The sequence below is a fragment of the Pseudophryne corroboree genome, chromosome 11, assembly GCF_028390025.1.
Source record: "Pseudophryne corroboree isolate aPseCor3 chromosome 11, aPseCor3.hap2, whole genome shotgun sequence".
NCBI classification, from domain to species: Eukaryota; Metazoa; Chordata; class Amphibia; order Anura; family Myobatrachidae; genus Pseudophryne; species Pseudophryne corroboree.
This window is the reverse complement of record NC_086454.1, coordinates 65,563,238-65,586,177: the sequence shown is the minus strand read 5'-3', so window position 1 is coordinate 65,586,177 and position 22,940 is coordinate 65,563,238. Positions and strand designations below refer to the sequence as shown.

Genomic DNA, 22,940 nt, shown 5'->3' with positions numbered 1-22,940 from the left:
TCTCTGTGATGCCCCACACCCAGAGGCCGATTGGCCATAGGGCTTACAGGGAAGATCCCCGGTGGGCCAACGCACCCGTGGGGCCTGTTTTGTTTGAGGACATGTGGTCCTATTTATAGACATAATGAATAAGATGTAAAATAATTTGCATATATGAAAATTACTTTGTCACTTAGCCTGTGATTGCAGATGATCTAGTGTATGCTCTCTGCCTGCTTGGCTGACATATAAGATTGAGTGAATAGTGATTGGAATACTGTTGATGTAATAAGCAAGAAAATATATCTTTCTAAAGAATTATATAGTTTCCTAAATTCTGAAGGTGTATCACATAATGTGCTCATAATATTTTCCTTTTAACTTCCCCCTGATGCTGGACATGCCCACTATCTGGAAAGTCTTGGGGGGAGGGTGCTGCTGCCATGGCCCATGGCTAGACCTTACACCTCTGGTGCTGCCCATGTGGGGCCACAAGTACAAATTTTTCCAGGGCCGCTTTTTGTTCCCAATCTGCCCTTGCCCACACCGATAGTGATGCGCGGAGCTACAGCTGGTACTAGATTGTCCTGCATGCAGGCACAATCTAGCAGGTCGGTCATTTCACCGATGGGTTGGGTTAACCCCCCCAACCCTCCTCGCTCAGCACACATCTCTCCCCGTGTGTACGGGGCTTTATTTATTCTAATCATTTTTATAGTCAAAACTCTGGAGTATACTGGAGTATGACTGGCGAGGCAGTGCCTCCTCTGCGTCCCTTGTCCACACATCTGTGGGGGTAATTCACAGATGATCGCAGCCACAAATTTGTTAGCAGTTGGGCAAAACCATGTGCACTGCAGGGGAGGCAGATATAACATGTGCAGAGAGAGTTAGATTTGGGTGGGTTATATTGTCTCTGTGCAGGGTAAATACTGGCTGCTTTATTTTTACACTGCAATTTAGATTTCAGTTTGAACATACCCCACCCAAATCTAACTCTCTCTGCACATGTTATATCTGCCCCCCCTGCAGTGCACATGGTTTTGCCCAACTGCTAACAAATTTGCTGCTGCGATCAACTCTGAATTACCCCCTCTGATCAAAACTCACCAAATTTCCAGCAGTATATACTGCTACACCTGTGTATAATGCCCACATGCACCCTTTGCCTCATATATTGTATGTAAATCTGGCTCTGGTACTAGCCAGTGCCTCCTGAGCCATTCATCTCACCACTTGTCACTGATCTACACAGTTCATACATACAGTACATAACTTCACATATGTTCTCTTTCTACACTCGCCCATCCCACTGACACCAGGCCAACATTACTGACTCATAGGGCGGTATTCAATTTTTTCACCCCCTTCCACACCCATTGTTTCTGCTAATGGGCATGATATAATCATTTCAGCTCGCTATCCCCGGGGTAGCGAGGGCGCCCAGTCCTTTACGCAGCTAAACCTGATTACTATGGGAGAGATATGCGTGATAGCGGGGATCACTTTAGAAAGGAGATTGGGCGTGATATATCATTTGAATACTGCCCATAGGGGATCATTCCGAGTTGTTCGCTCGCTAGCAGTTTTTAGCAGCCGTGCAAACGCTATGCCTCCTCCCACTGGGAGTGTATTTTAGCTTAGCAGAAGTGCGAACGAAAGGATCGCAGAGCGTCTACAAAATTATTTTGTGCAGTTTCAGAGTAGCTCCAGACCTACTCAGCGCATGCGATCACTTCAGACTATTCAGTTCCTGTTTTGACGTCACGAAGACGCCTTGCGTTCGCCCAGCCACGCCTGCGTTTTTCCTGGCACGCCTGCGTTTTTCCGAACACTCCCTGAAAACGATCAGTTGACACCCAGAAACGCCCTCTTCCTGTCAATCACTCTGCGGCCGGCAGTGCAACTGAAAAGCTTCGCTAGACCTTGTGTGAAACTACATCGTTCGTTGTAATAGTACGACGCGCGTGCGCATTATGCCGCATACGCATGCGCAGAAGTGCCGATTTTTTGCCTGATCGCTGCGCAGCGAATGAAAGCAGCTAGCGATCAACTCGGAATGACCCCCATAGACCTTAGGGTTGTGAGAAGTTGCATCTTTGTCCGTTACTACTCAGTCTCTTTTTATTATCATTTTGCTCCCAATTGTAAAGTGCAATGGTATAAGCTGGTGCTATATAAATAAATGTTAATAAATATCTATAAATAAGTAATAAATAAATAAATAATAACAACAACAAAAAAACGCAATTTTTTCACGCATATTCATGTTTTTACTTTTTTCACTTTTCATTTTAAGCAAAGGTTTTTCGATTTTTATGGGCAATATAGGGGTTTCTCTTTGGTAATTGACAGTATTCGAGTTATGTAAGTTAATAGTAGTAAGCTACACGCACGAACAGAAGGAAAAACTATACTTTTTACGTTTTTCCTATGATTACTTTTATACCATCATCATATACAAGAATTGCAGCTTTAAATGTTTGTTAAGTTTTCCAAGACAGGTAATCCAATTAATAAATTATAGGGACAGAATGAAGAATCGCTTATTTTTGGGACATATAACTTATTATTATTTAAAATTGATTTTAACCCAGAACAGTTTAGGGGACATCAGACGCTCTGATAGGTCTCCTTCCATCTTCTATAACAGTCCACTCAATCTAAAATTGCCTAACATAGGATAGCTGACTCAGATAGGACCAGTCCTAGAGGGGTGTAGTATGGTATGCCGGCGGTTGGGCTCCCGGCGGCCAGCATACCGGTGCCGGGATCCCGACCGCCGGCATACCTAAAGCTGGACCAGCGCAAATGAGCTTCTTGCGGGCTCACTGCGCTCACCACGCTGCGAGCACGGTGGCTCACTATGCGCGCCATGCTATTTATTCTCCCTCCAGGGGGGTCATGGACCCCCAAGAGGGAGAAAAGTTGTCAGTATGCCGGGTGTCGGGATTCCGGCGCCGGTATACTGTGCGCCGGGGTCCCAACAGCCAGCAAACTGAATACCACCCTCCTAGAGGATAAAAGTGTGCAGTTCTAAGAATATGGTAGTGCAAAGACACTCCAGTGTAGTAAGCAGTGTTCACTGGGCAGGGGTGTACCAATAGGATCAGTGTTTCCACTGCCGTATTATTGTTTGCCCCACTTGAGATGAGGCCTCAAAATTCCCAATATATCTAGAACTCTGGGGGTCATTCAGATGCGGTCGGAGGTGCTATGTATGGTGATGGAGCAGGAGGTGTCTATTACATGCAGACGCCTCCTGCTGCAGTAGTGAACCGAGCTGCGTCCTAGGCAGTAGCGGATCTTGCCACGGGCAAGCAGGACTTTTGCCCGGGGCGCCGCCATCCGGAGGGCGCCGCACCATGGCAAGATCCGCTACTGCTGTGCCTCCCGCTGCCCGCAGTGTCCCCCACCGCCCCACTGGTCCCCCGCTGGTCCCCCGCTGTGAAGGGAACTAGACGCTACGCGTCTAATTTCCCTTCGTGGAGAGGACCTTTGCTGTGCGGTGCGTGATGACGTCATCGCGCACCGCACAGCATTGTGGGACTGACACAGACGCTAGGGGTCATAATTGACCTCTAGTGTCTGTCTATGCCAGATCCGGGGAGAGGAGCGGCGCCGGCGGAGGTCTGCAGCGGTCGGGAGCGGAGATAGTAAGTATGAATTTTTTTTTCTTTTACAGCGGCGCTAATCTACTGTACAGGGGGCGTGACTGACCACACCCCCTGTATGAAGCCATGTCCATATTTCCCGCCTGGGGCGCCAAAAGGGCAAGAACCGGCCCTGGTCCTAGGACACAGCATTGGATCTCTCTTCCACCATTGGGTGGCTCGCGGCAACAAGCCGCCTGTTGCAGAGGCCAGGAAATCTCCTTCCTTCAATGGAGTTCCCTGGCCTCTTTCCACCCCCTAACCAGCGGCGACACTCCTCCATTTAAACAAACAGAGTCCATCACTGCCAACCACTGACAGTCTGCTGCTGCTCTGCGTATTATGTAGCAGGACCCGTTTACTCTTAAAAGACAGAAAATGGGCAAAAACGGTCATTCGGATAAATTGGTTAAATCAAATGGATTTAACCAATTTGTCTGAATGTCCATCTTTGTTTGTTTTCCAGTCTTTGGGAGCATTGCTCCCATACATTACCAGATTTTCGTTCCAACCAGAAAGATTGGACAGATAATCTTATAGTGTGTATCCAGCTTTACACAGCAGAACTCTGGATAGTTGTCACCAATTGAATTAGTAAAGCTGTTGCTATACTTTGTCACAGTATACAATGGTAATGGCTGTGGGTGTAATTAAGGTAGGATTGGCAGCAGAGGCGCTTCTAGAGAGAAGGGGACCCGTGTGCAGACTTCATGTGTGGGCCCCCTCCCCTCCTGTAGCCATCACCGCCACTGTCAGTGCTCTCAGCACCGAGACTCTGGCACAGTACCAGAGTCTACAGCGCATGCGCAGGACTCCAAAAAATGGCCGCCGCACCATTTTTCCGGAGTCCTGCGCATGCGCTGTTGACTCTGGCACTGTGCCAGAGCCTCTAGCTCTCAGTGCGCTAGCAGTGGCGGTGATGGCCACGGGAGAGGAAGGGGCCCACACACAGTCACCAATGGACGCCGAAAACGTGAGTATAGAAGAAATGGGTGCAGTGTGTGCAGTGTGGGCCCCCTCTGGACCCATGCAGTGCGTGCACCTATCTATAATAGGTGCACACACCGCACCTATTATAGATATACGCCAATGATCGGCAAATGTAAAGACAAATTCTGCTTGCACAACAAGCGAGATCTGAAAGAAACCATTTTATCATAAAACCAAAATAGACCTGTGAACTCGTTGCACTAACTTTGTGAATAGCTTTATTTCCTACGGCAAGTGTTCCTAAGGATTTGCTTTATTAATATCTGCCTAATTTAACACTGCAACTAAGGTTGGTTTCTAAAATAAGTGGAATATTTATTCTAGTTTCATTTAGTCATGGTGTGCAAGCTGATTCATCTGTACAATAACAATACTAATTGTATGACTGATACATTTTCCTCTATAATTCATATCATTTATGAAGGCTTAATACTGTGAGCGATGGTTTGTATACCTTATATATTTGTGCATAATCTTTTTTTTTTTTTTAATTTAACAATCTCTCATTTTGGAAAAACAAAATAGGAATTATTAAAACCCTGTGGCTGGCACTGTAGATTTTATATTGTTGTAGAAGGGATATTATAGCATAGGAATTGTATGGCAGGGATGCAGTCAATACACCAGCTGACATCATCTCCAAGCGCTGGCTCTTCCTAGAATGTTAACCTGGTACCTGGTCACCCCATACACACTGCACCGCGACACAGGTTGAAGCCGTGCTCAACCCTGGTCGATACCCGGGTTGAAATGCTGGACCCGGGCTATTTCAATAGGGTGCTTTCACACGTCACAATTCCCGGGTTTCTGCGTGTTCACGAGCAATAACCTGGGATATTGCTGGCGGTCTGAAAGGGGTATAAATGGCGAATATTAAATAATGCACATATCTACTAGAATATGAATAAAAAATAATAACTGATATGACTATCTTTATGAACAGTACGGTGCCCTAACTGCAGTTCCAAGAATATAGGATTATTGTAGAATTTTTGTATTGACTGGAGTCCGGCCGGCAACTGCAGCCACTGGCGGATCCAGGAGATGGGGGGACACTTTTTTCCCCCCAAAGGAGATCAGCAGCAAAACTGCTCAGGTTTAATAGCGTCGGCGGGCACTAGGACCATCTGCGCCTTTAACAGCAGGTGGGCGTCCACCCCTCCTGTGCGCACTCTACCACACTGGAATTCAGAGGAGGAGGCCTGGCACACAACTGAATGAAAGTACTCTGCCCAGCTTGGCAGCGGCTCCCAGGCCAGACCCTTGGCCCCCCACAGAATGACTTCAGTGGAACTCAATCAGGTACTGTAACCCGGGGAGACCCGCTGGGAGGACACCCCACCGGGGGCAGTTGTTAAGTGGGTGGGGAGACATTGACTCCTCCAGCCAGGTCTTCTTCCCTCCTCTTGTGTCTCCATATTCTGGCCAGCACTAGGGAGGCCAATCCCGGGTATCGGAATTGAAAAATAGTCAATCCTGGGATTCCCAGGATTGCTTTTCCCTATGTAGCCGCCCCCTCGCCCTGCACACATAACTCACCATAGATCGCGGGCGGGCGGGAAACATCATATTCTCTCTCCTGGCGGCTGGTGACCTCTCACTGTACGTTACGCTGTGCTGGGGAGCCGGGAGGAGGAAGACGGGCAGCGTCTGAGTGTTGTGAGGACACTCAATGCTGATACCTCAATCCCCGGGATTGGACCTTCCAATCCTGAGATTGAATCCCGCCAATTTTTGGGCCTAAATCCTGGGATCCCGATCCTGGGATTTGCCTCCCTAGCCAGCACCCATCACAGACACCCAGACCCCGAGGTACAGGCTGAGTGTTACTGTGTGCGGGGGGCACAGGCTGGGTGTTGCTGTGTGTGTGTGTGTGTGTGTGTGTGTGTGTGTGTGAGTGTGTATGTGGCACAGGTTAGGTGTTGCGGTGTGTGTGAAAGTCTTATGCTGGCTACACACTAGGCATTATGTCATCCGAACCTGCCGATCAGACCAAATAACGTGCACATCAGGTAGTGTGTACGTACTACTGCATGCTCCCGCCTGCTGGCATCGGGGTCATCCCATCGGCTGTGCTTTATGGCAGATGCGACGACCCGGCGGCCAACGTCATGTTGCTGAATGTGGCCACGAGCACTACATCATTCAGTTTGTACTGCCGACCGATATCCCGTCCCATCGGTCATGTCATCGACCACAATCCCTGCATCGTCTATTGTGTACCTAGCTTTACTGTGATCTAATAAACTGATGGAATGGTTGGGGAGCGCAATCTCAAATACTAGTCCCGGCCAGCAGGTGATGTGCATCTGCTGTAATGGTGAATTGGTCCTGCAATAGACCTGCATGGGTAAGTGCCGTAGAGAATGTACAGAGCGGAGAGATACTCGCAGAGCCTGCGGATGTCACTGCGGGGGAGATATGAGAAGAGGTGGCAAGTGTCAAATGCACTATGACCGGTACTATTAACACAACGAGCATCAGTATGTAACAGAACTTTTCTCTATGGTATCTGCAAACATCTAACAATTTCGCCATCACCATACAATTGTATGGTATCTGAAAATCATTCAGATTGTATTAAAAAACTATAAGCGCACTTTTGCTGCTTATAGGTTTTTTTTTTTCATATATCGGCAGATATTACCAGACAGCGGCTGCAGCGGCGGCTGCTGGGGGTCCTGGCTGTACACTGGACATCCGATGATGGTTGCAAGATCTTGCGCACACCCATTGGAGCCGACGGGAGGTGAGACACAGCATATCAGCACTAGGCTGACGCACTGTTGGTCTGACAGGGATCGCCAGGGGGGGGGGGGGATTTTTACTCCCCCACTCCAGCGGATGAGATGTAAACACATCTCATCAGTATTGGTTCCTCCTTATGAGAGGTGAAGCAGGACGAGCCATAGGGCACGTAAATGTGCTGCTATAATATCTACCCCTGACTTCCTACCGCTGTCAGGAGATGAGAAAACAGGGAACCTTGAAGGTGCCGCTGCCGGAAAGTCCTGCTGCAGTCAATGTGTGGCATTAAGTTATTTCTCTCTGATTAGTTTAACTCTAGAAATTGACTCTAAAGGCCCATATACACGGCCGATTTGGGGAGAGATGTGTGCTGAGCGGTTCGCTCACCACACATCTCTCCCGCCGCTCAGCACAGTGCAATGTGAGCTGAGCGTGCGGGGAGAGACGGGGGGGGACGCTCATATCACCCAGTGGGTGAAGTGAGCGGCCTGCTAGATTGGCCAATCTAGCACCAGCAATAGCGATGCGCGGGGCTGCGCATCGCTATCGCTGTTAGGGGTACACACGGAGTGATCCCTGCTTAAAATCTAAGCAATCTAGTCAGATTGCTTAGATTTTAAGCAGCGATCGCTCCGTGAGTACCCCCCTTAACTTTTACTGTGTTTAAGAATACCAGAAAAAAAAAAACCTTTTTATCAAGATTTAGATGACCTTACAGCCAAGAACAATGGCTGGATTTGTAATTACTTGTACATTCTTTTGGCATATTTATGTACAAAGACCAGACATTTTTTGCTTGTATTCATAGACACATGTGTCACGCTCGGCTTGAGTTGAGGATCTGACGACTGATCAATGACTGAGAACGAAACACTGAGGAAAGATTAGTTCAGTTTTAATGAGACTTAAATCATACACAACGGCTAGGAGATAAGTCTGAGTGAATTCTGAAGGACGAAATGTTCGTGACTAGTAAACAATGATGAAGAATACTGAATGAAGACGTGACTTATGATTTGTAAATGATGCCGAAGTTCACTGAATGAAGAGATGACTTGTGATTTGTAAACGATGCTGAAGAACACTGAATGGAGAGATGACTTGTGATTTGTAAACGATGCTGAAGAACACTGAATGGAGAGATTACTTGTGATTTGTAAATGATGCTGAAGAACACTGAATGGAGAGATGACTTGTGATTTGTAAACGATGCTGAAGAACACTGAATGGAGAGATGACTTGTGATTTGTAAATGATGCTGAAGAACACTGAATGGAGAGATGACTTGTGATTTGTAAATGATGCTGAAGAACTCTGAATGGAGAGATGACTTGTGATTTGTAAACGATGCTGAAGAACACTGAATGGAGAGATGACTTGTGATTTGTAAATGATGCTGAAGAACACTGAATGGAGAGATGACTTGTGATTTGTAAACAATGCTGAAGAACACTGAATGGAGAGATTACTTGTGATTTGTAAATGATGCTGAAGAACACTGAATGGAGAGATGACTTGTGATTTGTAAACGATGCTGAAGAACACTGAATGGAGAGATGACTTGTGATTTGTAAATGATGCTGAAGAACACTGAATGGAGAGATGACTTGTGATTTGTAAATGATGCTGAAGAACACTGAATGGAGAGATGACTTGTGATATGATGTTGAAGAGAGGATCGCTGTGAGCACCATCAGCAAACGGAGACCCTCTACAGCAGGCATTCCCAACCACGGTCCTCAAGGCACACTAACACTAACAGTGCAGGTTTTAGTGATATCCAGGCTTCAGCACAGGTGACTTAATTAGTACCTCAGTTATTTTGATTTAACCATCTGTGCTGCAGCCTGGATATCACTAAAACCTGCACTGTTGGTGTGCCTTGAGGACCGTGGTTGGGAATGCCTGCTCTACTGGATAGTGGACCCAGTGGTTAAACTGCAAGAGGCGGTGGACTTAGAGCAAAGGACTGCAATAACAGAACTCGCCACCAGTCGGCCACAGCAGAACCAGGATTCCAGGGGTTAACCTGGGAGCACAGCTCTTGAGTACCTTACAGCAGCAAGTAACTAGAAGCACTGGCACCATAGCTAAGCATCCACCCCTTTTTATAAGGGAAGACTGCCCCAGATTGGATGGACGCGAACTGGGATACCTATTGGCTAGGCTTGGTCTCCAACATGGCTGCTCCCTGCACAGAGGACACATGTGGAACCAGCACACAGCCACTACCTCTCATACTTGCCTACCTGACCCTCTCCATGAGGGAGAAAATGCTCTGTTCCTGGACTTTCCTGGTAACGTATGATTGCCATCACCTGTGGTGAGCTAGGTAATTGATAAGAAAGGCGTTTCACCACAGGTGATTGCAATCATACATTACCAGGAAAGTCCAGGAACAAAGCATTTTCTCCCTCATGGAGAGGGTTGGGTAGGCAAGTATGCTACCTCTGGCCTCAGCCTCCCAGACACCGTACTCCAGCAACAGGACACCGGAAAACAGACACCTCCGGCTGCCATGCTTCGCTCCCCTGGACCCGGGTCCCGGCCTCCATATGCCTGGCAGCCGCACCGGAGGACCTCACTGCCGCAGCTCCTATCCATCACAGCCACACCAGCCAACCAACAGGAAGGCCGCAGGGACCAGAACCGGAGGTAAGGCTCCGGATGCTGACAACATGCACAGTCCTTACCAAACGTTCATATGCAATCAGACCTAACCGAGGGACAGATTGGTTTAAAAAATTGCTTGCGTTAGTTTGGTCTAACAGAGATGTAGGTTTCATGTCTTAATATCATAAATGCAAAGTATTTGCAAGTGGTACAGTCAGTGCAATACTGTAGGTCCTCACTGGTCCAAAGTAAGCATTATGGTACTTGTCAAAAAAAACAACCATGTAAGTCTTTGCAATACTTCTCCCACAGGGAGTCCATCGTTGATGACAAGCCACTAGCGGACACATAGGATTGGCCACAAAGTAGGAGCTACCATTCTGAATTAAACGGACGTGGCACTAGGGGGTGCCGCTATAACACTTCCTGCTTTGCATCATTAACGAGGCGAAGCAGGAAGGGACATCGGCAAAAATAAGATTTTAATTACCTACTGGTAAATTCTTTTCTCGTAGTCCATAAGGGATATTGGGTAGACTTAGTATAATGGGGTCTACAGATGTGCGGCGGGCACTTTTTGTGTTTTGGTTTTGGTTCTGATTCCATGCTCGTGTTTTGGATCTGGATTGGTTCTGCCAAAACCACCCTTTCGTGTTTTGGTTTTGGATCTGGATGATTTTTGAAAAACACATAAAAACAGCTAAAATCACAGAATTTGGGGTTAATTTTGAGCCTACAGTATTATTAACCTCAATAACATTCATTTCCACTCATTTCCAGTCTATTCTGAACACCTCACAATATTGTTTTTAGGCCAAAAAGTTGCACCGAGGTGGCTGTATGACTAAGCTAAGCAACACAAGTGTGCGGCACAAACACCTGGCCCATCTAGGAGTGGCACTGCAGTGTCAGACAGGATGGCAGATTTAAAAAATAGGCCCCAAACAGCACATCATGCAAAGAAGTAAAAGAGGTGCAATGAGGTAGCTGGATGACTAAGCTAAGCGACGCAAGTGTGCGGCACAAACACCTGGCACTGCAGTCCCACTGCACTAATGGCGGACGCACGTCTAACACCAGCATAGTTGTTATGGCCTCAGTAATCCGCTTTGCAAGAGGGTATATATACGGCAGTATCACTGGAATTATATGGCAGTACCACTGGACATATATGACAGTATCACTGGATTTATATGGCAGTACCACTGGAATATACGGCAGTATCACTGGACTGGATTTATACGCCAGTACCACTGGAATTATACAGCAGGATCACTGGAATTATACGGCAGTACCGCTGGACATATACGGCAGTATCAATGGACATATACGGCAGTATCAATGGACATATACGGCAGTATTCCTGGACATATACGGCAGTACCACTGGACATATACAGCAGCACAGGGACACCACCACTGGACTGATGCAGGACAACACAGCACCACTGCAATGGACTGGACTTATACAGCAGCACTGGATATATGGCAGCAGAGGACACCACCACTGTGACTAAACTGATGCAGCACAAGACACCACCACTGGACTGATGCAGCACAACACAGCACCACTGGACTGGACTTATACAGCAGCACTGGACATACAGCAGCAGAGGATACAACCACTGTGACTGGACTGATGCAGCACAAGACACTAACACTGAATTGATGCAGGACACTGAGGAAGGAGACACGTCCTCTCTTTACACTCTCCAATGCCGGAGTGAAAATGGTGGCGACGTGTGGCTCCTTACATGAAATCCAAATCCCGCGAGAATCCGACAGCGGGATGATGACGTTTTGCCTCGTTCTGGTTTCTGAGTCAGGTGGGAAAACCTGAGCCTGACTCGGATCCGGGCTCATGACATGAAGTTTGGGAGGGTTCGGTTCTCTGAGAACCGAACCCGCTCCTCTCTAGTATAGACAGTGTCCATAGGAGCCGGTGGACTTTAAATTTCTTCACTGCATGTGCTAGCTCCTCCCCTCTATGCCCCCTCCCACAGGCAGTTATAAGTAAAACAGTGCCCGAAGGAGAAAGGACATATATGAGAGAAGGAACATAATAACAATGAGTCGTGAGATTTATACACCAGCACACCACGAACATACAACAACCAGCAATGGCTGGTAACAACAACAGCAACAGCTGAACAGGTAACCACAGAAGAGAGAACCTGCAGAAAAGTCAATGCACTGAGGCGGGCTCCCAATATCTCTTTTGGTGGCATACGAGAAAAGGATTTACCGGTAGGTAATTAAAATCCTATTTTCTGTAGCATCCATGAGGGATATTGGGGAGACTTAGTACGATAGGGACGTCCCAAAGCTTCCAGAATGGGTGGGAACGTGCGGAGACTTCTGCAGCACCATCTGCCCAAACTGGGTATCTCTTTGGCCAAGGTATCAAACTTGTAGAACTTCACAAAAGTGTTCTTCCCCGACCAGGTAGCAGCTCGGCATAGTTGCAAGGCCGAGACTCCACAGGCAGCTGCCCAGGAAGAGCCCACCGATCTTGTAGAATTGGCCTTCAGAGACTTACAAGGCTGCCGACACATAGGCCTGTTGGATAGTAAGCCTAAGCCAAGGAGCAATGGACTGCTTTGAAGCAGGACAACCCTTTTTCTGTGCATCATAGAGCATGAACAGGGAATCCGTCTTTCTGTTCCGAGCTGTCCGCTTGACATAGCTCTTAAGGGCTCACACAGCATCCAATGCCTCCGGAGGAGCAGAAGCATCAGAACTTGACGGAACTACAATAGGTTGATTCAGGTGAAACATAGAGACAACCTTCAGCAGGAACTGCTGTCTAGTCCTGAGCTCCGCTCTGTCCTTGTAAAAGACCAAGTATGGACTTTTACACAATAAGATCCCCAATTCTGAGACACGTCTAGCAGAGGCCAGTGCCAGTAACATCACTGTCTTCCACGTGAGGTACTTGTCTTCCACGATAATCAGAGGTTCAAACCAGGATGACTGTAGAAATTCCAACACCACATCCAAATCCCAGGGTGCCGTAGGCGGCACAAAAGGAGGTTGAATGTGGAATACCCCTTGGAAGAAGGTCTGAACTTCTGGCAACAGTGCCAATTTCTTCTGGAAGAAAATGGAGAGAGCTGAAATCTGGACCTTAACGGAACCCAGACATAAGTCCTTATCACACCAGTCTGCAGGAAACGTAAGAAACGTCCCAAGTGGAACTCTGCAGGTGGATATGTGCGTTCCTCGCACCAGGAGACATATTTTCTCCAGATATGAGGATAGTGTTTTTACGTCACAGTTTTCCTGACCTGAATCATGGTCGCAATAACCTTTTTGGGAAGGCCCTTGTGAGCTATGATGTTCCGCTCAACCTCCATGCCATCAAACGAAGTCGACGCAAGTCCGAGTAGATGAACGGTCCATGTTGAAGAGGATCTCTTTGTAGTGGTAGAGGCCAAGGGCCTTCAACGGACATGTGCAGAAGATCCGCATAACATGCCCTTCGAGACCAATCCGGGGCAATCAGAATTGCCTGGACTCCTTGGGGTATATTTACTAAGCTCCCGATTTTGTGGGGGTTTTTTTTCAAAGTGTCATCTCAGGAATTTAGTAAACACAAATCTCGGCAGTGATGAGGGCATTCGTATTTTTTTTGAAGGCAAAGAAAAAAATACGAATGAATACACCATCGGTCAAACACGCCTGTTATTTTATACAACTCAGTAATTTACTAAAAATTCGTATTCACAATCACTGCCGGCAATAGCCAAACACTGCTGGGAAAAAGTACAAATCGTAAAAAAAAGCCGTTTTTAAATAGACCCGCTTTTTTTAACCGTATTCTGATAGGCATGCACGGATCAGTGAGATCCGTGCATGTTTATTAGTGGGAAGGGGTGTGAAAGAGTAAAAAAACATAAAAAAAAAATTGTGTGGGGTCTTTCCTCCTAAGCATAACCAGCCTTGGGCTCTTTGAGCCGGTCCTGGTTGTAAAAATACGGGGGAAAAATTGACTGGGGTCCCCCCCATATTTAAACAACCAGCACCGGGCTCTGCGCCTGGTCCTGGTGCAAAATATACGGGGGACAAAAAGCATAGGGGTCCCCCGTATTCTTAACACCAGCACAGTTATAATCCACGTACTTGGTATAAAAAAATAAAACTAAATACCCGCTCCACGCACTGAAAGGGGTCCCATGTTTACACATGGAACCCCTTTCCCCGAATGTCGGGACCCCCCGCGACTCCTGTCAAAGAGGGTCGCTTCAGCCAATCAGGGAGCGCCACGTCATGGCACTCTCCTGATTGGCTGTGCACTCCTGAATGGTCAGTCAGGCGGCGCACTGTGAATACAATGTAGCGCAGCGGTGCTACATTATATCCAATGGTGGGAACTTTGCAGTCTGCGGTAGACCGCGAGGTTAAGTGGGGTCACTTTTGTGGTTGGCCCCACTTAACCTTGCGGTCTACCGCAGACCGCAAAGTTCCCACCATTGGATATAATGTAGCGCCGCTGCGCTACATTGTATTCAAAGTGCGCCGCCTGACTGACAGTTCAGGAACGCACAGCCAATCAGGAGAGTGCCATGACGTGGAGTCACGGGGGGGGTCCCGACATTCGTGGAAAGGGGTTCCATGTGTAAACATGGGACCCCTTTCAGTGCGTGGAGCGGGTATTTCGTTTTATTTTTTTTACCAAGTACGTGGATTAGAACTGTTAAGAAGAGGACCGATCTACCCCGGATTTTTTGTAAGTATAATTTTATTTACAGGTACCCCTGGATTCTACTGGAGAAGAGGACCGAGTGCTTCGTGTCAACATAGGTAAGTATGTATGTATGTAAGTGTGCATGTATGTTTAATAAAATTTTACTATCATGGTTGCGGGGAGGCTTGCTGGGACTTGTAGTTCTGCTACAAAAAACAATACTCTTTTTTTTTTTTACACAATAGGCTATCAGCCTCCCATCCACTGCCCTTGGATGGGGGGGACAGCCTCGGGCTTCATCCCTGGTCCTTGGGTGGCTGGAGGGGGGAACCCCTTGATTTAAGGAGTCCCCACTCCTCAGGGTACCCCAGCCAGGGGTGACTAGTTGGGTATTTAATGCTAGGGCCGCAGGGACCAATATAAAAGTGTCCCCCGGCTGTGGCATTATCTCTCTGACTAGTGGAGCCCGGTGCTGGTGTTAAAAATACGGGGGACCCCTATGCTTTTTGTCCCCCATATTTTTTGCACCAGGACCAGGCGCAGAGCCCGGTGCTGGTTGTTTAAATATGAGGGGACCCCAGTCAATTTTCCACCCGTATTTTTACAACCAGGACCGGCTCAAAGAGCCTGAGGCTGGTTATGCTTAGGAGGGAGGACCCTACGCAATTTTTTTTCTGATTTGTAACTCTTTCTTCACCTCCTAATATACACAATGAAGCCCTGCACGCATCTCACAGATCCGGCCGGGATTCATTGTGTTAAGTCTGGCAGTGTTTTACTAATCACTCCCGTAAAACACTGCCAGAAATTACGAATGACATCGTCATTGGAAATAACGAAAATGCAGAATACGACAGCTTAGTAAATGAGTCATAAAAAACCAAAAAGTTGCAAATTCACACTACCGATGTCATTCGTGTTTAATCTCCCTCCAAATCCCGCCAATTACAAATCTTAGTAAATATACCCCCTTGATTTCTGATTTGCTTGAGCACCCTTGGGAGCAACAGAATCGGAGGAAACAGGTAGACCAGCCTGTAAGCCCAAGACAACATCAGTGCATCCACTGCCCTCACCTGAGGGTCCCTGGTTCGTGAGCAATAATAGTGAAGTTTCTTGTTGAGTCGAGAAACAAAAACATGTCTATTTGTGGGTAGCCCCACCGGTCGATGATCTGCTGAAACACCTGATGGTGGAGCCCCCACTCCCCTGGGTGGAGATCGTGACGACTCAGGAAGTCCATTTCCCAGTTGTCCACTCCCGGAATGAAGATTGCTGACATTGCTCTTGCATTTCTTTCCACCCAGAGGAGTATCTTTGACACTTCTCGTATGCAGGCTCTGCTTTTTTGTCCCTCCTTGCCGATTGATGTATGCCAGCGCTGTGGCGTTGTGCGACTGTACTTGGATCGCGTGATCCTTGAGCAGAGGAGAGGCCTGAAGCAGAGCATTGTAGACTGCCTGAAGTTCCAGAATGTTGATCGGAAGGAGGGCTTCTTGGGCTGACCACGTGCCCTGGAACTGCGCCCCTTGGGTGACTGCTCCCCATCCTCTCAGACTCGCATCCGTTGTGAGGAGGATCCAATCCTGAATCCCGAAACTCCAGCCTTCCAGGAGATTGGAGGACTGCAACCACCACAGGAGGGAAATCCTGGCCTGAGGTGACAGTCGTATCATCCGGTTCATCTGTAGATTGGATCCGGACCACTTGCTCAGGAGATCCAACTGAAATGTTCTGGCATGGAACCTCCCATATTGGATCGCCTCGTATAAGGCGACCATCTTCCCCAACAATTTTATGCAGAGATAGATGGATACTCGAGTAGATCGGAGCACCATGCGGACCATCTCCTGAAGTGTTCTCGCTTTGTCCTCTGGGAGGAACACCTTCTGGGCTACAATATCCAGTAACATCCCCAGGAACAGGAGCCACTGAGTTGGCTCCAGGTGGGACTTCTGTAAATTGAGAATCCACCCATGGTGTGACAGAAGTTGGATAGTGTGGTCGATATGGAGCAATAAAAACTCCCTGGATCTTGCTTTTATCAGAAGATCGTCCAGGTAAGGTACAACACTGACCCCCTGGACCCAGAGCTGGAACATCATCTCCGCCCTTACCTTTGTGAATACCCTCGGAACTGTGGACAGGCTGAAGGGCAGTGCCTGGAACTGGTAGTGGTCGTCCAGTAGGGCAAACCTCAGATAAGCCTGATGAGGTGGCGAAATAGAAATATGAAAGTAGGCGTCCTTGATATCCAAGGAAACCATGAATTCCTGTTCTTCTAGCCCTGCAATCACTGCTTTCAAGGATTCCATTTTGAACTTGAAAATGTTTAGGTAAGGGTTCAAGGACTTTAGATTGAAAATGGGCCTTACCGAACCGTCCGGCTTTGGTACCACAAACAGGTTGGAGTAATAACCCCTGCCTCATTGTGGTATTGGTACTGGAACAATGACTGGACCAACTTTTGGATGGCCTGTTGCAACGAAGCTTGCGTATCCTCCAAAGCTGGTAAGCTTGACTTGAAAAAGCGTTGGGGGGAGCACAGTCGAACTCCAGCTTGTAGCCATGAGAAATGATGTCCCTGACCCAGGTATCTTGGCAGGAAACCTCCAAATGTGGCTGAAGTGATGCATTCAAGCTCCCACCTTGAGATCCCCTCAGGGTGGGTGGGCACCGTCATGCTGAGGACTTAGTGGAAGCAGAACTGGTGCTGTTACTGAGAACCGGTGTTTGCAGGTCTTTTTATCTTACCTCTGGTGCCTCTATTCGCATTGGAGGCACCCCTGGCCCTAGATCAAAATCTGTTAGACCAAAAGGTCTGAACAGATGGCCCTGGGTAGGAACGCTTAGCTGGCGGGGCCGTAGCGGGGAGAAACATAGATTTCCCTGCAGTGACTTTGGAAATCCACGTATCCAACTCAACCCCAAAGAACCATTCCAAGAAACAGGGAGGGATTCCACACTGCACTTTGATTCTGCGTCCGCTATCCACTGACGCAACCACAAGGCCCTGCGCGGCGACACTGCCATGGCAGATGTCCTAGCATTAATATTGCCTATTTCTTTGAGCGAGTCACACAGGACGCATGCAGTGTCCTGAATGTGCTTCAGGAGAGTCACCGTAGTGACCAGAGGCATATCTCTGGAGAGGCCCTCCTGAATCTGAGTAGCCCACGTATGAATGCCATGGGTCATCCAGCAACCCACTATGACCGGCCTTTGTGATACACCTGCTGCTGTGTAGATAGACTTTAGTGTAGTCTCTATATTTCTGTCCCTAGGGTTCTTTATGGTAAAGGAGCTCCGGGCAGGTAGCACCACCTTCTTTGACAGTCGAGAGACTGAGACATCAACTCCCGGGGCTCTTCCAATAATTTTCTACCTTCAGGAGTAAATGGGAAAGTGTGCAAAAATCTTTTGTCTGGATTTTTCCAGGCTAATTTAAATAGGTCATCTAACTCTGCAGAATCAGGAAAAGTGACATTAGGCTTGTTTTGTGTAAAGAAAAACGACTGCTGTGACGCAGCGTCCTCTAGAGGGAGCTTTAACATGTCCCCTATAGCCAGAATGAGGGGTTCAATACCCTGAGCAGAAGCGGAATCCCCACTAACGGGATCCCAGTCATCCCCATCCTCCTTTATTTCCTCATCTAAATCAGACAGCCGAGCAGGTAAACCACGCTTTTGTTGTCCTGAGTTAGAGAGGGGGGGCTGTGTAACATCTGCCCTAGCAGCTAAGTCTGCAACAGCCTGTTGTAGTAGCTGAGTTTTCTGAACATTAGCAGTGAGTTGTGATGACATATCAGACATCATAGTCTTAAGGCCCCTAACCAGGATGGCTCTGGTACCTCTCCCCCAGCCCCTTCACTGAGCAGTGAAGATTGGCTGCATTGTTCACATGAAACAGAATCAGATTATAATGGAGAGAATCTGGTGTGGCATACACTGCATAGTTTGTGTCACGATCTGGGTAACTGGACATCATTATTTACCTTTCAAGTGTCTCCTGAGACTGGCCCAGCGTTCCAGGGCGGGATCCCATCTGCATTGTAAGCAGGGGCGGAACTCCCGGAGGCAGCGGAGTCAGTTGCCGCCGGGCTCCAGCGCTGAAGGGGGCACCTAGATCCAGCTTCCTCCATTGCACCCTGACCGCAGGGCCTTAACTAGGGTAGTGCGGATGGTGCTCAGCCCACATTTGCCCTGTGGGCACACCATCCGCAGGCACCCGCCGATGCATGTGGTACCACGGTAACGCCAGTCTACTGTCCTCCCTCCCACCTCCTCCCCCCCCCCGGCCAGTCAACTCAATCTGCAATCTTCGGTCAAACCACTCCCCCTTGACAATCATGGAAGTTCTTCCCCGGCACACTGAAACAGGACACTGTCAGGCAGCTGGATCATCTTGGTGTCCACACCGCACAGGTCAGCAAAGAGCTCCAGGAATCTGTCCCACTACCTCCCGTCCTTCCCCCTACCCTCTCCCACTCTCTCCCTTATCCGTCTCTACAGAGCTGTGCTGGGCTGTAGTGTTTATAAGGAGTCTGCTGCCGGAGAGCATCAGCCGCAGTCTTTGCCTGTGCAGGGGAGGAATAGTGGGTGATCACACTGATCGTGCTTCTCCCACTCTCCCTAGATTTGATCCTTTCTTAGTGGTTTTCATGGCGGCACCCCATTCATCAATATATTGTTATATTACAGAAAGGGGCGTGGCCTCTCGGGCCGCGATTAGGCCACGCCCCCAAAAGTGCCCGTGCTTGCTCTAGCACACTCTGACAAGTCTTCTCTTGGACCTCTTCTCCCATCCCCTTCCCACTATTCTGATGCTGTCTGCAGCAATATTGACGCTGGCATCATAATGGTGATGATCCCAACAGAGGTGAGGTAAGTATTATACCTTGCCCCCCTACCCCTTGCCCTCTGGTACCGCAACCTAACCCTATCCCTCCCCCCTTAGTGCTTAAACCTACCACCCCCCCAGTAGTGCCTAACACCCCCTCCACGCAGCTTAACCTCCCAGGTAGGACCTAAACTTAACTTATCCCCCCTCCACAGCCTTACCCTAACTACCACCACTAGTGCCCTTGCTGCCTAGCTTTTTGATCGTCAACAAGCATCAACCTGGCATATTGTGCAGTGTAAAATCACCCAGTTGAAATCCCCTACCTGGGGGGTTAGGCGGCTTATTTTAGAATAAAAGCAGTGTTAGTTAAACTGATTATTCTACATTACTGTCTTGAAACATTTTTTTCTGTACAAATCTAAGGTTACTCTGCTGTCTTTAACTCCTCAACTAAATTTAAGACTGTTGCCTAATAAGCGGCTCTACTGTGGTGCAACATGTATAAGGGACTAACGGACGCTACTGTGCGGTGCAATGTGAGTAACTGACACTACTGTGATGTGTAATGTGAGTAACGGACACTACTGTGCGGTGCAATGTGAGTAACGGACACTACTGTGCGGTGCAATGTGAGTAACGGACACTACTGTGCGGTGCAATGTGAGTAACGGACACTACTGTGCGGTGCAATGTGAGTAACGGACACTACTGTGCGGTGCAATGTGAGTAACGGACACTACTGTGCAGTGCAATGTGAGTAACGGACACTACTGTGATGTGTAATGTGACTAACGGACGCTACTGTGCGGTGCAATGTGAGTAACGGACACTACTGTGATGTGTGATGTGACTAACAGACGCTTCTGTGCAGTGCAATGTGAGTAACGGACACTACTGTGATGTGTAATGTGACTAACGGACGCTACTGTGCAGTGCAATGTGAGTAACGGACAGTACTGTGCGGTGCAATGTGAGTAACGGACGCTACTGTGCAGTGCAATGTGAGTAACGGACACTACTGTGATGTGTAATGTGACTAACGAACGCTACTGTGCAGTGCAATGTGAGTAACGGACACTACTGTGCGGTGCAATGTGAGTAACGGACACTACTGTGCAGTGCAATGTGAGTAACGGACACTACTGTGATGTGTAATGTGACTAACGGACGCTACTGTGCGGTGCAATGTGAGTAACGGACACTACTGTGATGTGTATGTGACTAACGGACGCTACTGTGCAGTGCAATGTGAGTAACGGACAGTACTGTGCAGTGCAATGTGAGTAACGGACACTACTGTGCAGTGCAATGTGAGTAACGGACACTACTGTGATGTGTAATGTGACTAACGGACGCTACTGTGCGGTGCAATGTGAGTAACGGACAGTACTGATTTAGTGTAGGGTATAGAAGTGTCAGTGATTTAGTGTAGGGTATAGAGAGACGGGGTCAGTGATGTAGTGGCGGGTATAGAAGGGTCCGTTAAAATACTAATCATTTTTTGTGGGGAGGGGGGCACACAACATTTATCTTGCCTCCGGGCAACTGAGATGAAGTTACGCCACTGATTGTAAGCATGTAGTACGCTGATGTCTTCACTTCTCATCTCCCTGTGATCCCGCAGCACTGTCACAACAGGCTCACAAGTTTAGTTCATTAGTTCAAAGAATGGCATCTCCTACCCTCCGCCGCCATTACTACTGTTTCCTATATGAAATATTCAAGACTGGCATCTCCTGCCCTCTGTGGCCTCCGCCGCCATTGCTGCCGTTTCCCACATGTAATTACAAACAGACTTTCCCTCCAAATGCTATCATGGGCGCAGCCATGTTCTTCCAGTCACATGTCATTGTTTCAACCTATCCGCTGTGCTCTGGACTCTGCTTAATCATCCAGCCAATGCCTGCTTCCCAGCAGGTATAAATATCCTGTTCCTGGGCTGGAAAGATGTCAGTGCTTTGGTTGTCAAACCCAGTGATACAAGTCTCTCCTGTCTGTTATTGTTATTATTGCTATTGTTCCAGGTATTCCAGCTCCTGTGTTCAGCTCCACTAGAGACCCGCACCAGCTACCATCTGGCGGTGCAGCCTGACTCTGCGGTGTCCCAGCATTGCATTCTACTATTGGCAGTGGTTCGATATCGGGTTTCAGCTTTCAGCTTCCAGCGGTGCCTAGCTCTGACAGTCACATCATCGATCTCCAGTCACCATCGGTGTTCCATCATTGATCTCCAGCCATCATCGGTGTTCCATCATCAATCTCCAGTCACCATCGGTGTTCCCCAGCATCACCAGTGTTTCTTCATCTGACCTTCTGCTACACTGGTGTTCTAACATCATTCCACAGTTCACCATTGGTGTTCCTACTTGGAAACGCTCACTCCATCAGTGAGCTCTGTAGCACCCTACACCACCTGGGCCGGTTCCACCCGGCATCCCCGGCACTTCACGAGTGCTCACCCTATTCAGCATTCCACCAGTATCTCCAGCTTCCAGTGTGTCATCTGCTGGTCAGTTCCTACACATACCATCCATACAGCGGATAGCTGTTGGTCATCTGGACTTTCCATCTCCAGGTCTTCCAAGACTGTAGTGTGTTATACCACTTCCAACAGCATCCTACTATTCCTGTATTTAAGGAACTGTGATTCTACTGTTATGCTACAACTTCATATTGCTGAGCACTCCTGTCTTCCCTGAACTGTCAATGTGCAAGCTGAACTGAGTTTAATAAACATCTCAAACTTTCACAAAGTTGTCTTGGTCACGCCTTCGGGTATCTGTGTTAAAGGTTCTCTGCATGTCCAAGAACCCTATACTGCCTCTCAGGTTCATGTACACCTCAGCCCCTACAACTGAGGTATCCTCTGGTCAGCACCAGCCCTCAGTTGTGACAGTTTGTGTTTACCCATGTTCACAGTAATAACAATGACATACACACACTGGCGTATCTATAAAGGATGCAGTATGTGCAATGCACACGGGCCCCTGGGTCCAGGGAGGCCCACACCACACCCATTTCTTTTATACTCACCTTTCCGGCGTCCAACGGTGACTGTGTGTGGACCCCCTCCTCTCCTGTAGCCGTCACTGCCGCTGCTAGCCACTGAGCACTAGAGACTCTGGCACAGTGCCAGAGTCTACAGCGCATGCGCAGGACTCCGGGAAAATGGCGCGACTCTGGCACTGTGCCAGAGTCTCAGTGCTGAGAATGCTGACGGCTACAGGAGAGGAGGGGGCCCGCACACGGAGTCTGCACACGGGTCCCCTCCTCCCTAGAAACGCTGCTGCAAACACACACACACAGACAGTAATACTTAGCACGCCTGCCCTTACTGTATGTGAGAGGAGACACAGAGAGAGAGAGAGAGAAGACCAGCACACCCCAGCTATATAGCCCCAGTGAGGCTGTCAGCTTACTATATCACAG

General features: G+C 48.3%; 1 long non-coding RNA gene across 1 annotated transcript; it reads left to right on the top strand.

Moving 5' to 3' along the window:
• Nucleotides 1–4,520: 4,520 nt before the first annotated feature.
• On the top strand, nucleotides 4,521–22,264 carry LOC134969933 (uncharacterized). The gene is made up of 2 exons (XR_010189572.1): nucleotides 4,521–4,605; nucleotides 21,536–22,264. It is a non-coding gene; the product is annotated as an uncharacterized LOC134969933 (long non-coding RNA).
• Nucleotides 22,265–22,940: the final 676 nt, after the last annotated feature.